This window comes from Alnus glutinosa, chromosome 5 (genome assembly GCF_958979055.1).
Source record: "Alnus glutinosa chromosome 5, dhAlnGlut1.1, whole genome shotgun sequence".
Classification (NCBI taxonomy): Eukaryota; Viridiplantae; Streptophyta; class Magnoliopsida; order Fagales; family Betulaceae; genus Alnus; species Alnus glutinosa.
Window position 1 is genome coordinate 17,649,904 of NC_084890.1, and position 16,363 is coordinate 17,666,266.

At 42.3% G+C, this 16,363-nt stretch overlaps 1 pseudogene; it reads right to left on the reverse strand.

Annotated features, from left to right (window-relative positions):
• Positions 1-438: 438 nt before the first annotated feature.
• On the reverse strand, positions 439-16,305 carry LOC133869029 (uncharacterized; annotated as a pseudogene).
• Positions 16,306-16,363: the final 58 nt, after the last annotated feature.

Here is a 16,363-nt window from a genome sequence, read left to right on the forward strand (position 1 = left end):
CTCTGGAAACATATGCAGATGTGAATTGTAAAGAAGGACTTTTTGACCAGGTTCAAAAGATCGTCTCAATATGTTCTGGTCATGAACCTTCTTCATCCGTGCTTTGTACAACCTAGCACAATCATAAGCATCGTTCCTCAGTTCTTCCAATTCGTTGAGTTGAAGCTTCCTTAGTGAGCCAGCCTTTGTGAGATCAAAATTCAGCTGCTTAATGGCCCAGTAGGCTCTGTGCTCCTACTCCACTGGCAAATGACATGCTTTTCCATATACAATACGGTAAGGTGACATGCCAATCGGGGTCTTGAAGGCTGTCTGGTACGCCCATAATGCATCGTTCAAATGAAGAGACCAATCTTTCCTTGACGGGTTCACTGTCTTCTCCAAAATCCTCTTGATCTCTTTGTTTGAAACCTCCACTTGACCGCTCGTCTGAGGGTGATAGGGAGTGGCAACCTTGTGCGTGATGCAATACTTCTTCATCAGCTGCTCGAAGACCCGGTTGCAAAAATGCTTTCCACCATCACTAATAATTGCTCGAGGAGTACCAAAACGAGCAAATATAGTGTCTTTTAAAAACTAAACCACAACTCTATGGTCATTGGTCTTGCAGGCAACTGCCTCCACCCATTTGGACACATAGTCCACTGCAACCAGAATGTACAGATAGCCGAAGGAGAGTGGGAAAGGTTCCATGAAATCGATGCCCCACACATCAAAGATCTCGACAATAAGAATGGGGTTGAGGGGCATCATATTTCGGTGTGAAATACTCCCTAGCTTCTGACAGCGCTCGCATGAGACACAATAAGTGTAAGCGTCTTGAAAGATGGTCGGCCAATAAAATCCGCACTGCAAAATCTTTGTAACGGTCTTCTTCGCGCTGAAGTGGCCTCCACAAGCATGATCGTGACAAAAGGAGATGACACTAGATTGGTCGGGCTCGGGGACACATCTCCTAATGATCTGATCAGGACAATACTTAAACAAATAAGGATCGTCCCAGAAAAAATTCTTCACCATGGCCATGAATTTGGACTTATCTTGCCACCCCCAATGCAAAGGTATTTGACCGGTGACAAGATAGTTTACTATGTTAGCAAACCACGGTGAGTGAGTATGAGCAATATGCATCAATTACTCATCAGGGAAGGTCTCAGAGATGGGGGTGGCCTCCTCAGTAAAATCTACAGTAATCCTTGAGAGATGGTCGGCCACCACTTTTTCGGAACCCTTCTTGTCCCGAATCTCAATGTCGAACTCTTGTAAAAGCAAAATCCACCGAATGAGGCGAGACTTAGCATCCTTTTTGGAGAAAAGATACTTTAATGCCGCGTGATCCGAGTAGATAATGACTTTCGATCCCAACAAGTAGGATCGAAACTTATCCAAAGCAAAAACGACTGCCAGCAGCTCCTTCTCAGTGGTCGTATAATTCAGCTGGGCGTCGTTCAGAGTCCGACTCGGGTAATAGATGACATGGGGGAGCTTATCAATGCGCTGCCCCAAAACAACTCCAACCGCGTAGTCTGACGCGTCACACATGATTTCAAAAGGTGTGCCCCAACTGGAGGGCCGAATGATAGGTGTGGACGTCAAAATCTTCTTCAAGGCCCCAAATGCCTTCTTGCAGTCCTCATCAAAAATAAATGGGGCCTCCTTTACCAACAACTTGCACAAAGGCCGAGCGATTTTGCTGAAGTCCTGGATGAATCGCCTATAAAATCCTGCATGGCCCAGAAAAGAGCGAACTTCTTTCACCGTTCGTGGAGGTGGAAGGTTGGATATTAGATCCACCTTCGCCTTGTCAACTCTATCCCCCGATGAAAGATGACGTGCCCAAGTACGATCCTTTGCGTTACCATAAAATGGCACTTCTCCCAGTTGAGCACTAGGTTCTTCTCTTTGCACCTCACTAAGACTAGAGTGAGGTGGTGCAAACACTCCTCAAAAGTTGAACCGAAAACCGAGAAGTCATCCATGAATATCTCAAGAAAACGCTCCACCATGTTAGAAAAGATGCTGATCATACACCGCTGAAAGGAAGTGGGTGCATTGCATAACCCAAAAGGCATGCGTCGGTAGGCGAACGTCCCAAACGGACAAGTGAAGGTCGTCTTCTCTTGGTCTTCAGGGTCCACGGGGACCTGGTTATATCCGGAATAACCATCCAAAAAACAGTAGTACTCGTGCCCAGCCAACCGTTCCACCATCTGATCAATGAACGGAAGAGGAAAGTGGTCTTTCTTGGTGGCGGTGTTCAGCTTGCGGTAGTCGATGTAGACTCTCCATCCGGACTGGACTCGAGTTGGCACCAACTCGCCCTCCTTGTTCTGCACGACCATTACTCCAGCTCGCTTGGGCACGACATGAATAGAGCTCACCCATTTGCTGTCAGATATTGGATAGATGATCCCTGCATCCAATAACTTGATTACTTCTCCTTTCACAACTTCTTGCATGGATGGGTTGAGCCTTCTTTGTGGCTCCCTCGATGGTTTGGTACCTTCCTCCAGATGTATCTTCTGCATCACCACCGAAGGGCTGATTCCCTTAATGTCTTCTATGGTCCAGCCTATAGCTTCCTTGTGCTCTCTCAAGACATCTAACAACTGCTTTTCCTGAGTAGCATGAAGATCTGAAGCTATGATTACAGGCAAACTCCAAAATGGCATTGGCTTGCTCAAGTAACATGTCCAAATCCAAATCCTCTCCGAACTGAGCAAAGCATGCATCCAGGGGGTCTTCAGTGCTTGATTCTTCAATAACTTCCTCTATGATCTCCTCAATCAAGCAGACACTTCCGACCTCATCGCTCTCCCTCGGCTTCTTGCTAATGTCAAAGATGTTTAGCTCCACTGTCATGTTGCCGAAGGAAATTTTCATCACCCCTGTCCTGCAGTTGATCAGGGCGTTAGCCGTGGCTAAGAATGGTCGCCCTAGGATTACAGGTATTTGAACTCCAACGTTCTGTACCGGCTCTGTCTCTAGCACTATAAAATCCACGGGGAAATAAAACTTGTCCACCTTAATCAAAACATCCTCCATTATTCCCCGTGGTATCTTAACTGACCGGTCAACCAACTGTAGTGTCATGGAGGTGGGCTTCAATTCTCCTAATCCTAATTGCAGGTAAACTGAATAGGGTAGGAGATTGACACTGGCTCCAAGGTCAAGCAAAGCTTTCTCAATGTGGCTGACTCCTATCATGCAAGAGATAGTAGGACATCCAGGGTCCTTGTACTTGATAGGCAGCCTACATTGGAGGATTGAGCTAACTTGCTCGGTCAAACAAACTTTTTTCGCGACATTGGTTTTCCGCTTGACGGTGATCAAGTCCTTCAAGAACTTAGCGTAAGACGGCACTTGCTGGATGGCATCCAAGAACGGGATGTTGATCTGCATTTGCTTGAACACCTCAAGAATGTCCTCAAACTTTCCTCCTTTCTTGGGAGCGAGAAGTCTTTCAGGGTAAGGCGCCTTAGGTATAAACGACCTAGGAGGAGTCTCTATGGTCGGAGCTAATGTAGATGGCTCGGCATCTCTCTTCTCTGCGCTCCTGCTTCCTTGTCCTCTTGTGCAGCAGGGTTCTCCTCAGGGTGAACCACTTGGTTGTCTACTTGTTTCCCTGACCTAAGTGTGACAACGGCTTGCACATGCTCCTGCCCATGCACTACATTTGATGAACTTCCCTTATGGAACTGCAACTTTGGATTCGGCACAGGCTGACTAGGGATCTTTCCCTTCTCTCTCTCCCCCAGGTGACTAGCAATTTACCCAATCTGGGTCTCCATCTTGGCAATAGCTTGAGTGTTCACCATGGTAGCATTCTTCACATCATTGATGGATTGCCCTGTAAGCTGTATAAAGGCCTTGAGAATGTCTTCCAGAGTGGATTGTGAAGAAGAGGCAGGGGCTTGATATGATGGTGCTGGCTGGGTAGGTGACTTTGATGGTGAACCGGTTGATAAAATCCAGGGGGGTATTGAGTATGGGGCTGGTGAGGAACCCCCCCTTGAGTCATCGGCTGGTTCTGCTTCCATGAAAAGTTAGGGTGGTTGCGCCACCCAGGATTGTAAGTCTCAGAAAAGGGTCCATTGGATTGCTTCCTAAAGTCGTTGAAAGCTTTCACTTGCTTTATTGGTGACTAGACAAAAGCCGACAAGGATGGGCAAGTCTGTGCTAAGTGCATGGGACTAGCACAGATGGAACAACAATCAACGTTGAATGGGTTGGCAGCGCTAATGGATTTGCTTACTACTAGAGCTTCGACCTTCTTTGTGAGAGCATCTATCTTCATCTTCAACTCAACATCTTCTTTCACCTCATAGATGCCTCCCTTCTTTTGGATGCGAGCAGCTTTATCTCGACAGCTTGAAAAATCCCACTGTTGGGAATTGTCGGATAATTGATCTAAGGTCCTATACGCCTCCCCTCCTGTCAAACTCAGAAATGCGCCTCCGTTCATCGACTCGATCATGCTACGGTTGGATCAAGTTAATGAGTCTCCACTTCTCGCATCCATGTGGAGGGCACTTAATCAACATATCTTGAAATCTCTCCCAACTCTCAGAAAATTTCTCATCTTCTTTTTGAGTAAATGAGCTTATTTCCTTCCTATACTCGTTGACTTTGGACATGGGGAAGAATTTGTTGTAGAACTTGTTTAGCAAGTTCTCCCAAGAAGTGATGGAACCAGGCATGTTTGAATCCAACCATGCCTTGGCTCTATCATGGAGTGAGAAAGGAAATAGCCTAAGATGCACAGACTCTTCAGAAAAATTTTGAAATTTGAAGGTGGCACAGATGTCTTTAAATTTCTTCACATGGCTATAAGGATTTTCGAGGTCCAAGCCATGGAATGCGGGTAGGAGTTGGATGACATGGGGCTTAAGATCAAAGTGAGTGGCATTGGTTGGGGGTAACACTATACATGAAGGAGAATTTGTTGCAACGGGTGCAAACAAATCCCTAAGTGTCCTAGTATGATCAACGTTTTCTCCCCGATTACTCTCATTCTCACCCGCATGCATATTATCTCCCATCTCAACAGAATTTCTAAGCCTTCTCCTAAGAGTTTTTTCAATCTCGGGATCTAAAGATGTCAAGTCTAGATTCAAAGATCTTCTACCAAGCATACACCAACGTACAAACAATTATTTAACCAAAAAGACAAACAAAATAAATAAAGAGAAGAAATTGCAAATGGGGGACAAAATTCTCCAAGGTACAATCTAGGTTAGTTCCCAGGTAGGTGAGGGGGGTCACACCGGACACACTTAAATCCCAAGACCTTTCCTTGCCAGAATTCACCTTGACATTGCCCTTAGATAGCTAAGTAGACCCACACTAGCAAATATATATATATATATATATATATATATATATATATATATATATATATATATATATATATATATATATATATATATATATATATATATTTTTTGAAGATTAAAAGAAAAATAGCACAAACAAATTAAGAAAAATGAAGACTAACACAAATGCATATAATGACACAAAGGTAGCAACAAGGGCAAAAATTAAAACTTACAAGATTGGACCAAAAAATGTTTTGGCAAAAATTTCTGCTACTAAACTTATCCAAGAGCTGCCTCCTGTGTTGAAGTCGATCGATTGGATGTACTGGTCGATCGATCGATCGGATGTACTGGTCGATCGATCAATCTAATCTTTGAAACTTTGCAGGACCAGGGACAGAAATTCTCCCCTTTTTTTTTTTTTTAGCACAAATCAAAAACTAATAGACAGTAATATGAAGCATCAAACTACACAAAAATTTTAATTAAACTAAAATAAACTAAGAGAAATCAGACAAATAGTAAAATGATGTAAAACAGAAACAAAATATGAACAAAATAGACTAGAGAAAAGAAATACTCACCTGATTTCGAGCTGCTGCTGTGTGCAGAAAAATAGATCGATCGAAGTTAAGTTCGATCGATCGACTTTACAGGGCACTCAGAAAGTTGTAGTAGCTGCAGAAACAAATCCGGGAGAAACAAAAGAGAAACTTAGAACACAGAACAGAAGCTAAACAACAGGAAAATGAAACAAAAATCTATCTAACTAGTAGAAAAACAAAATCAATCAAACAAAAACCAATTTTTGAACCGATTTCCCTCGCAACGAAGCCAAAAACTTGTTGTGAGTTTAAAATGTACTCGCAAGCACACAAATCGTTTGCAATATAGTGTGTGCAAGTGCGAGGTCGAATCCACAGGAAAATGGTCAAAAGTTAGTGTTTTGCTTAATCAACCTCATTCTAACCTAGTTCCAAGAGTTTGAGGGTTAAACATGCACCAAAAATGCTAAGTAAAGAAGAAGAAATGAACTATGTAAAAAGGGACTAAGGCTAAGGAATTCACCAAACCAAATCCAACAACTCACCCTCTTGGTTTCCACTTGAACACCCAAAGAACGTTAAGCTTAGGGTGTCATTCAAGTTTCTCAACCATAAACCTTAAAACCATTAAACGAATCCAACTCAAAGATAAATCACGAAGAGTACCCATTTGAAATCAAATCATCCATTGTATCCATTCAAAGAATAAATCACAATGGATATTGTTAGTATTTTGGCCTCATTCTATGTTTGGACAAAATCACTTAAGTGTAAAGATGCTGTAAACAGGGATTCCACTATTCAGAGTCTGCAAGTCAGAAGAATTCAAGTTCCCTGTCAGCCATCCGGACGACTGAGCCATCCCGTCCGGACGCCCATCTGTCCACTGTTCCCATCCATCCGGACGACGTGTCATCCGGTCCGAACGCTAGACAGACCAGCATCATCCGTCCAGGCGAAGTGTTCATTCCGTTCGGACCCCATACTGTATCGAGAAGTTTCTGTGCCAGCTTGCATCCGTCCAGACGTTTCAGCAGCATGTCCGGACGCCTCCCAGTACTTGATCAGCTTTTGATTTCTTTCCAAGTTCCAAGAAAGGGAAGATCAGTCAACCGTCCGGACGATGTGGTATCCCGTCCGGACGCGCGTCTCCGTAAGGCAAGAATCGCAATTCAAATATGACCATCCGGACGTCTGACAAATATGGTCCGGACGCACGTACATCAAAGAAGGAAATTGCCGATTCAACTTCAACCGTCCGGACAACTGCCTATCATGGTCCGGACGAGCGCATTACCGATATTGAAATTGCGTGTTGAAGAATAGCCGTCCGGACACTCATCCCTCATGGTCCGGACGCTCGAGAGCCTTATAAGGAAATTACTTGCAGTGGACGTGCTACCGTCCGGACGATGTCCCATCCCGTCCGGACGATGCCCCTAAATAGGAAAGATTTCTCCGCGAATTTTTCAGAAAATCTTGTCGCACAGTTGTCCGTCCGAACGGTGCGCAGGTATATTTTGCCTGACGCTCATTTGAGCCCCCAGCCTATAAATAGAGGCCCCTGGACATTGAGAACTGCAAGGATTCGGTATTGAATTCCTCAACTACTCATAGACGTGATATTTCCTCTGAAGCCCTTTCCAAGTGTGCTGTTGCTGTACTACAACTGAAGTCTATCTTAGAGGTCGGCTCTAAGGTAAGGAGTTCCATTGAAGACCCCTTCAGGTAGGTGAACCTGGTTGGGAAGCTTTCGTGTTGGGTTACACGTCAGAGAGCAAGATACGACCACTGCATCGGTACATGTGAGTGTTACTGTCTTGTATCTAGCTTTGTCTTCTGAATAGTGGAATTCCTGGGTTTGGTTGCCCTGGAGTGGTTATTCTCTTGATTGAGTTTCCACTTTGTCAACAAAAATCTCTATGTCATTTACTTTCCGCTGTGCTTATTTTGTTGACACTTTGTGCACACACACTTGTTAATTAAATTAGAAGTCAATTCAATTTTTCAATTGGTATCAGAGCTTGGTACACTCTGAGAAGATTAATTTCTTGAGTATTTTCTTTTTTGACTTCTACTATGTCTATATTGAGTATGGATAAAATTGCTTCTATTTCACATGATATGTCTGTTCATAAGACCATGTTCATTAAACCTATCATGTCTCATACTCAATCTATTGGTAAGGGTAAAGGGGATGATAACCAATCTATACCTATTTGTCATCACTATGGTATTGTTGGTCATATTCGTTCAAACTGTTTCCAAATTAGGTCTCAGAAACCTTGGAAGAAAACCCTTATCCCTAGGAAAGATGAACCAGGTTTTGAAGAACAAGTTAAAGTATTAAGTGATCAAGTGAAACTCATTAGTGAGAAGTTAGCATACCTCACCCCTAATGAGCAAAGATCTATCCTGGTTAATAATCAAAAAGCTTCCAAACAAGTCTGGGTCAAAAAGGAAGATAATCTGTGTTTAGTTTCTCATACTGCACTAAAAATTCTTGATACTTGTTTGTGGTATTTAGATAGTGGTTGTTCTAAACACATGGCAAGTGATAAGACTTTGCTAAAAGAAGTTCAGATGGGCAAAGGTGGGCGAATCACCTATGGAGATGGGAGTCAATCCAGAGTCATTGGTAAAGGGATCATCGACATTCCAGGCCTCGGAACATCTCAAGAAGCTTTGTATGTAGAAAGGCTCAAGGGAAATCTTCTCAGTATCAGCCAGTTTTGTGATAATGACTTGGTGGTGCAATTCTCCAAGAAGGAATGCAATATATTTGACAGCAGTGGCAGATGGCTCGTGGGAGGAGAAAGAACTGCTGACAATTGTTACGGCCTTCCTGGTCTGGCTGCAGATGCTCAGATTTTTTGCAACAAAGCTACCATAGATGACAGCGAGCTATGGCACCAGAGGTTAGGGCATCTCAATTTCTTCGATATGTTGAAAATTGCAAGCAAAGATGTTGTTAAAGGCCTGGCCAAAATGGAGAAGACTGGAAAAGGAATCTGTGGTCCCTGTCAACTAGGGAAACAAACTCGAGTAGCCCATAAGAAGACCTCAGGTATTCTAACTTCAAAAAATTTGGAATTACTGCACATGGATCTCATGGGTCCCACTAGAACTGCTAGTCTAGGTGGGAAAATATATATTCTGGTTATTGTTGATGACTTCTCTCAATATACATGGGCTATTCCTATTCGGGAAAAATCTGATGCCTTTGATACAGCTCAACATTTGTTCAAAAAGATTCAGGTTGAGCAAAATTGCCAGATTGTGAGAATCCGCAGTGATCATGGTAGAGAATTTGAAAATTCCAAGTTCGAAGAATTTTGTCGCTCATATGGAATCAAGCATGAATTTTCTTCTCCTATCACTCCTCAGCAGAATGGAGTTGTTGAAAGGAAGAACAGGGTAATTCAAGAGATGGCTCGTGTGATGATCCACTCAAAAAATCTTGCTCAACACTTCTGGGGAGAAGCTGTAAACACTACCTGTCACATCATCAACAGGGTCTACCTTAGGCCTGAAACAAATGTTATATACTTCGTGACAGGGAAAATCTAGGGAAATTTGACACCAAGAGTGATGAAGGTATATTCTTGGGATATTCCACAAATAGTCGTGCATACAAAGTCTTCAACAAAAGAACAGAGACTATGATGGAATCGATAAATGTAGTAGTTGATGATGAAGAAGTTCAGAGACCTATCAGTATGGAGGAAAAACAGCTCGATTCAGCTGAGCCTTCAACAGCCCCAACTGATATCATTAATCCTTCTTCAAAGGAGTCTCCTTCTTCTCCCACGACTTCGGATACCACTCCTACTACCTCCGAAGATGAGGATACTCCTGCTAATCCTCCTAAGCAATCATGGGTGAAGCATAATCATCCTCCTCAGCAGCTGCTTGGGAACATAGATGAAGGGCGTAGGCTGAGAAGCAGAGTCATTCAGCCCACCAGTGAAGTAGCCAATCAAGTCTCTTACAGCTACTATCTAGCTCAGACAGAGCCCAAGAAAGTTGATGAAGCCCTACAAGATGAAGGTTGGGTCTCTGCAATGCATGATGAGCTCCATCAGTTCACCAGAAATGATGTCTGGACCTTGGTTCCCCGTCCGGCAGAACAGAATATTATTGGTACCAAATGGATTTTCAAGAATAAAACAGATGAACATGGTACTGTGGTTCGAAATAAAGCCCGTCTTGTTGCACAAGGATATACTCAGATAGAGGGAGTAGATTTTGATGAAACCTTTGCCCCTGTTGCCAGATTAGAATCTATCAGAATCCTTCTCTCTATTGCTTGTCATCTTGACTTCAAGTTATATCAGATGGATGTAAAGAGTGCCTTCTTAAATGGAGTTCTGCAAGAAGAAGTTTATGTAGAACAGCCAAAGGGATTTCAAGACCCCCATCACCCCCATCATGTGTACAAGCTGAAAAAGGCACTATATAGGCTTAAGCAGGCTCCTCGGGCATGGTATGAGCGTCTCACCACTTATCTCCTAGCCAAGGGATTCACAAGGGGACAAGCTGATCGAACTCTGTTTATTAGGCAACAAGGTACTCACAAACTCATCGCTCAAATTTATGTTAATGACATTATTTTTGGAGCTACTTTAGACTCTCTTGCCCATGAGTTCTCTGAGGAAATGAAGCAGGAATTTGAGATGAGCATGATTGGTGAGCTGAACTACTTCCTTGGCCTTCAAGTTAAGCAAACTGCTGAAGGCATCTTCATTTCTCAGTCTAATTATGCTAGGGATCTGGTCAAACGTTTTGTGTTGGGTGGAAAAAGTCGTGCTCGCACTCCCATGAGTACCAGTGTCAAGATCAGTAGTGATCTTGTAGGCAAATCTGTTGATCCTTCACTTTACAGGAGTATGATAGGGAGCCTCCTGTATCTTACAGCTAGCCGACTAGACATTGCTTTCAGTGTGGGTGTTTGTGCTCGTTTCCAAGCAAATCCTAAGGAATCCCACCTCACTGCAGTTAAGCGTATCATCAGGTATGTAAATGATACCCTCTCTTATGGCATATGGTATTCTAGAGAAACAAATCTTCTTGTTGCAGGATACTCTGATGCAGATTGGGCTGGAAATGCTGATGATAGAAAAAGTACCTCGGAGGATGCTTCTATGTGGGGAACAATCTGGTTGCTTGGATGAGCAAGAAGCAAGCGTCTATTTCTCTCTCCACTGCTGAGGCTGAGTATATTGCTGCGGGTAGCTGCTGCACTCAATTATTGTGGATGAAGACGCTGCTGGGGGACTACGGATTCTCTCAAGATACTATGATTATCAACTGTGATAATACTAGTGCGATTAATATCTCAAACCGTTCAGCACTCTCGGACCAAGCACATCGACATCAGACATCACTTTTTACGTGATCTTGTGGAATTTGAGGTGGTTTCTCTCTCATTCATTCCCACTGAAAATCAATTGGCTGATATACTTACCAAACCTCTAGATGGTAGCAGGTTTGAATCTCTTCGTAAAGCCATTGGTGTTTGTGCCATGTCCTAGACATGATGTTCCATGCTTGGATGAACTCTTTGTCCTCTGATAGCATGATGTTTTAATAAAAAAATAAATAAAAAATAAAAAAATAAAAAAGGGGAGTCTTCGTAGCAGGGTAAGTCTTTCACAAGGTATGTCAGCTATTTCATGTATTCTTTCTGGTTTACTAGTCTGTTGAGCATTGATATATTATGTTTACATGTGGGTGAAAACATCAGTCTGACATGTACAAAAGTTTTTCCCTGCTCATTGTTTTTGTTTGATAGTTGCTTGTCTCATGTGATGACCTCATGCACTATCCTAGACTCCCCAAAGGTACGCATTTTTCCTTCTCTGACTGGTTGCTTCTAGACTTTCTGAATAAGAGAAGAGGTTTGTGATAAGATGGTCAAATTGACCACAGGCTAGTTGAACCTAGGATCTCAAAACTCTGGCATTTCCTCTAGCTTGCAGCACCATAAGAATTGAGCAGTTATTCGTATGATTTTTGTGCTTTAAAATTGTTTAATCCATGCTTCTGTACTGAATCTGCAATATGCCTTGCCCTCTATGAGCAAGTAAAAAATTTATCTTGTCCTTCATGGTACAAGTAAAACAATTCAATGATGTATCTTAGGGGGAGTGTATCAGACGAGGATGGTTAGGCCCTAGTAAGAGTAAGGTTTGACTTTTGGCTAATCTGTCACGGATTCTTTCTCTTCTTTAGGAAATCAGGTTGCTCGTGTCATGATTTTTCAAACCTTGTGGGATCAGTCTTCACACACACACACACGCATTGCATGAGTTGAGCTGGTTATCTTCATTATTTAGGCAGGGTAACTTTTGTTTCTGTTATACTGGTCTATCATCTCCATGTTCTCATAATTCTGACTTGCTCTATGACTAGTTTTTCAGACAAAAATACTTGCGTGTGCTACAATACTTGTGAAGGCCCTTACTTTGCTGCTTGCTCCCTATTCAGCAATTTTTCAGACTTTGTTTTTGATAACTGTTGAACTTATATTACTCTGTTTCCTGGGTCCTTCTGAGACCGTTAGGGGGAGTAATTTTTATGACAGTTAGTTTTTATTACTCTATTTTACCCTTTGTCCCTTTGAGACAAAAAGGGGGAGTAATTTTTATTTTCGACCGGGAATGTATTTCCAAACCGGTCAAGTGATTTTTTGTCCCAGAATGGCCAAAGGGGGAGTTTGTTAGTATTTTGGCCTCATTCCGTGTTTGGACAAAATCACTTAAGTGTAAAGATGCTGTAAACAGGGATTCCACTATTCAAAGGCTGCAAGTCAGAAGAATTCAAGTTCCTTGTCAGCCATCCGAACGACCGAGCCATCCCTTCTGGACGCCCATCTGTCCACTGTTCCATCCGTCCGGACGACATGTCATCTCGTCCGGGAGCTAGACAGACCAGCATCATCCGTCCGGACGAAGTGTTCATTCCGTCCGGACCCCATACTGTATCGAGAAGTTTCTGTGCCAGCTTGCATCCGTCCGGACGTTTCAGCAGCATGTCCGGACGCCTCCCAGTACTCGATCAACTTCTGATTTCTTTCCAAGTTCCAAGAAAGGGAAGATCAGTCAACCGTCCAGACGATGTGGTATCCCGTCCGGACGCGCGTCTCCATAAGGCAAGAATTGCAATTCAAATATGACAGTCCAGACGTCTGATAGCTATGGTCCGAACGCGCGTACATCAAAGAAGGAAATTGCCGATTCAACTTCAACCGTCCAGACGACTGCCTATCATGGTCCGAACGCGCGCATTACTGATATGGAAATTGCGTGTTGAAGAATAGCCGTCCGGACGCTCATCTCCCATGGTCCGGACGCTCGAGAGCCTTATAAGGAAATTACTTGTAGCGGACGTTCAACCGTCCGGACAATGTGCCATCCCGTCCGGACGATGCCCTTAAACATGAAAGATTTCTCCGCGAATTTTTCAGAAAATCTTGTCGCACAGTTGTCCGTCTGGACGGCCCATGTCCACCGTCCGGACGGTGCCCAGGTATATTTTGCCTGACGCTCATTTGAGCCCCCAGCCTATAAATAGAGGCCCCTGGACATTGAGAACTGCAAGGATTTGGTATTGAATTCCTCAACTGCTCAGAGACGTGATATTTCCTCTGAAGCCCTTTCCAAGTGTGCTGTTGCTGTGCTACAACTGAAGTCTATCTTAGAGGTCGGCTTTAAGGTACGGAGTTCCATTAAAGACCCCTTCAGGTAGGTGAACCTGGTTGGGAAGCGTTCGTGTTGGGTTACACGTCAGAGATCAAGGTACGACCACTGCATCAGTACATGTGAGTGTTACTGTCTTGTATCTAGCTTTGTCTTCTAAATAATGGAATTCCTGGGTTTGGCTGCCCCGGAGTGTTTTTTTCTTGATTGAGTTTCTACTTCGCCAACAAAAATCTCTGTGTTATTTACTTTCCACTGTGCTTATTTTGTTGACACTTTGTGCACACACACTTGTTAATTAAATTAGAAGTCAATTCAATTTTTCAGATATCATTTTTCAAACCGATAAAACAATGTATCTATCGGTTGAAACACATTAAATGTCCTATTGCTAACACCAACCACATTCATTCAAAAGATAAAGCATTAAATGAATGGAACTTGAACAACATAATATATAGCATTAAATGTGCAAGTAGGACTACAAGAGTGTGAGTGTCATCAATGGAGAGGTTTCATCCTCAACCTTAGTTGAGAGTTCTAGCCTCCCATGACCAAGAACACCACAAAAACTTGAAGAACAAACATGAAAATAGAAGAAAAACTTTACAAAGACAAATGTCTAGAGAAAAGAGCTACTGAAATAAACTACAAAATGCACGAAATTAAACCTAGTTAGTGCTCTCTGAACTCTCCCAACAAGGAGGCATGGCTATGGCTTTATAGAAGGGTTAGAAACCCATGTAAAATTACTCCTCTAACCCCCTCTAGGGTTCCTCTCTTGCTAGAGACAACCAAGGTCACGAAACCAGCGTGTTCTGCTGCGAAAATCAGAGGGAGAACTGCTTTTTGTCATGGAGAAGCTCCTGATTGGGTGTTCTGGCGCGCTTCTACAAAAGTAAGTTCTGGGAAATTTCGATCGATCGACTTTTATTCGATCGATCGACTTTTAAGTTCGATCGATCGACTTTTCAGGACTTCCGAATTTTCAAGCATTTCCACATGAAATTTTGCTATTCCTCTCTTATTGACCTATAAAACACAAAAACTAACATAAACATCAGAAAATAGCAAGGCTAAAGGTCTAACTAATGTAAATCAAGGGGTCCAAATATACAATATTTGGTACTCATCATAGCTGATTATAATTAATTGTATTCATTTGTGTTTAAATTTCTTTGTATCTAAAATGTTTAGAGAATTGCTTGTAATCAGTAGATTTCACTGTATATGCTTTTGTGTCCTTGTGACATATTTCGATGTAATTAGCATAAGAAATTAAATAACTTATAATAAACGTTTAGAGGTATTTATGTTAGCTCAAAGTGTTATTATCTCTATTCCTAAGTTGAAAAAAAAAATATTCTGCTGTGGGATTCATCATCTCTGATGTATTAATGTCACATGGTTAATTGAAATTAATCACTTACACTTTTTTATAAAAGGCGGGGCATTACAGTAGTGAATGTTTATGTTAATCACCTTGCAAACCAAATATGCCAGGAAAGTTTGATTCTTTCCCAGCGTGAACTCAAATATGCCAGGAACGTCTTTACTACTTGGCGTCGCCTGATAGTATATGCATGGAAGGGGTATTTTTTTTGTAGTGAAATGAGTGGGTTGTCAACTCTAATGACTGGTTTGGGGTGGTCGAATTGTCAATCGTGCCTCAAAGGCTAGTTGGGGGTGGCAGCTACCCCGAATGATGTCAATGCGTGGTGAAGGTTGGAGTTGTAGTAGCGATGGAACGGTGGAAGCCGGTGGAAAGAGAGTTTTAAGTTTTTGTCTAATGTGACAAAAGCTGGGCCATTCATTTAAAATCAAGGCCTAAATAAGAGGTATTATTGTGCAAGTAGAATACCTAGGATGTTGCACCCGATCTCAAACCTCTAAGCATATATGAGACATGATTGAGAATCATTTAATGCATTTTCTCCTCACTTTATTCAAAAACTTCTTTTTGTCCTTTTAAGTCTCTTCGTGGCATTAAAAATACTTCTCAAGTTGCCGTTAATTTGACGCCATGTACCTCTATCAGAGCAATATTGTTGAGCTTTACTAAGATTTTCTTTCAATTTAGAGAAGTAAGTTACTTTTTGTTTTTCGATTCAAATAAACTTCATAATAGTTTTTCTTATCATTTTTTTATGTCACTTAAATATTTTTTAAAATAAATGTTAAGAGAAAGAGAAAAAAAAAAAAAAAAAAAAAAAAAAAAAAAAAAAAGAAAGCTTTTTATTAAAATAATAGTAAGATAAGCAAAAGTGCTACCCTAGATCTAGAGAACACCAAGGAGCTCGTCTATATGGAAGACGAGGGTCAGACCCTCGTCCGACCCTCGTCCTACGTGGCACGATTTTTATATTTTTTTACTCTTTGATAAAAATAAAAAAAAAATAAAAAAATAAAAAACGAAAATTCCTCAAAATATAGAAAACGCATCTGCCATTTTCTTCCCCCCATTTTCAGAAAACTTTCATCCCAAAATTTCAAAATCCTCTCAAAACTCACCCCATCTCCACCGCCCACGACCACCGAAGTTCGTCGCCCACTGCAGTTTGCCGGCCACTGCTCTTCACTGCCCACCAGCTCCGGCCACTTCCCAAATCTTCCCCTCTCCACCGTCCAACGGACCGACCGCTGCCCACCAAACGGCCCATCGACCGAGCGCCTCCCACCAAGACGACCAGCCCACCGACCGACACCGTCCCTCTCCCAGCTCTTTCTCTCTGATTTATTCATGGATTTTTTTATTTTATTTTTTTTTGGGTATGGGTAGGTAAGAAATGGGTTTGTTTAA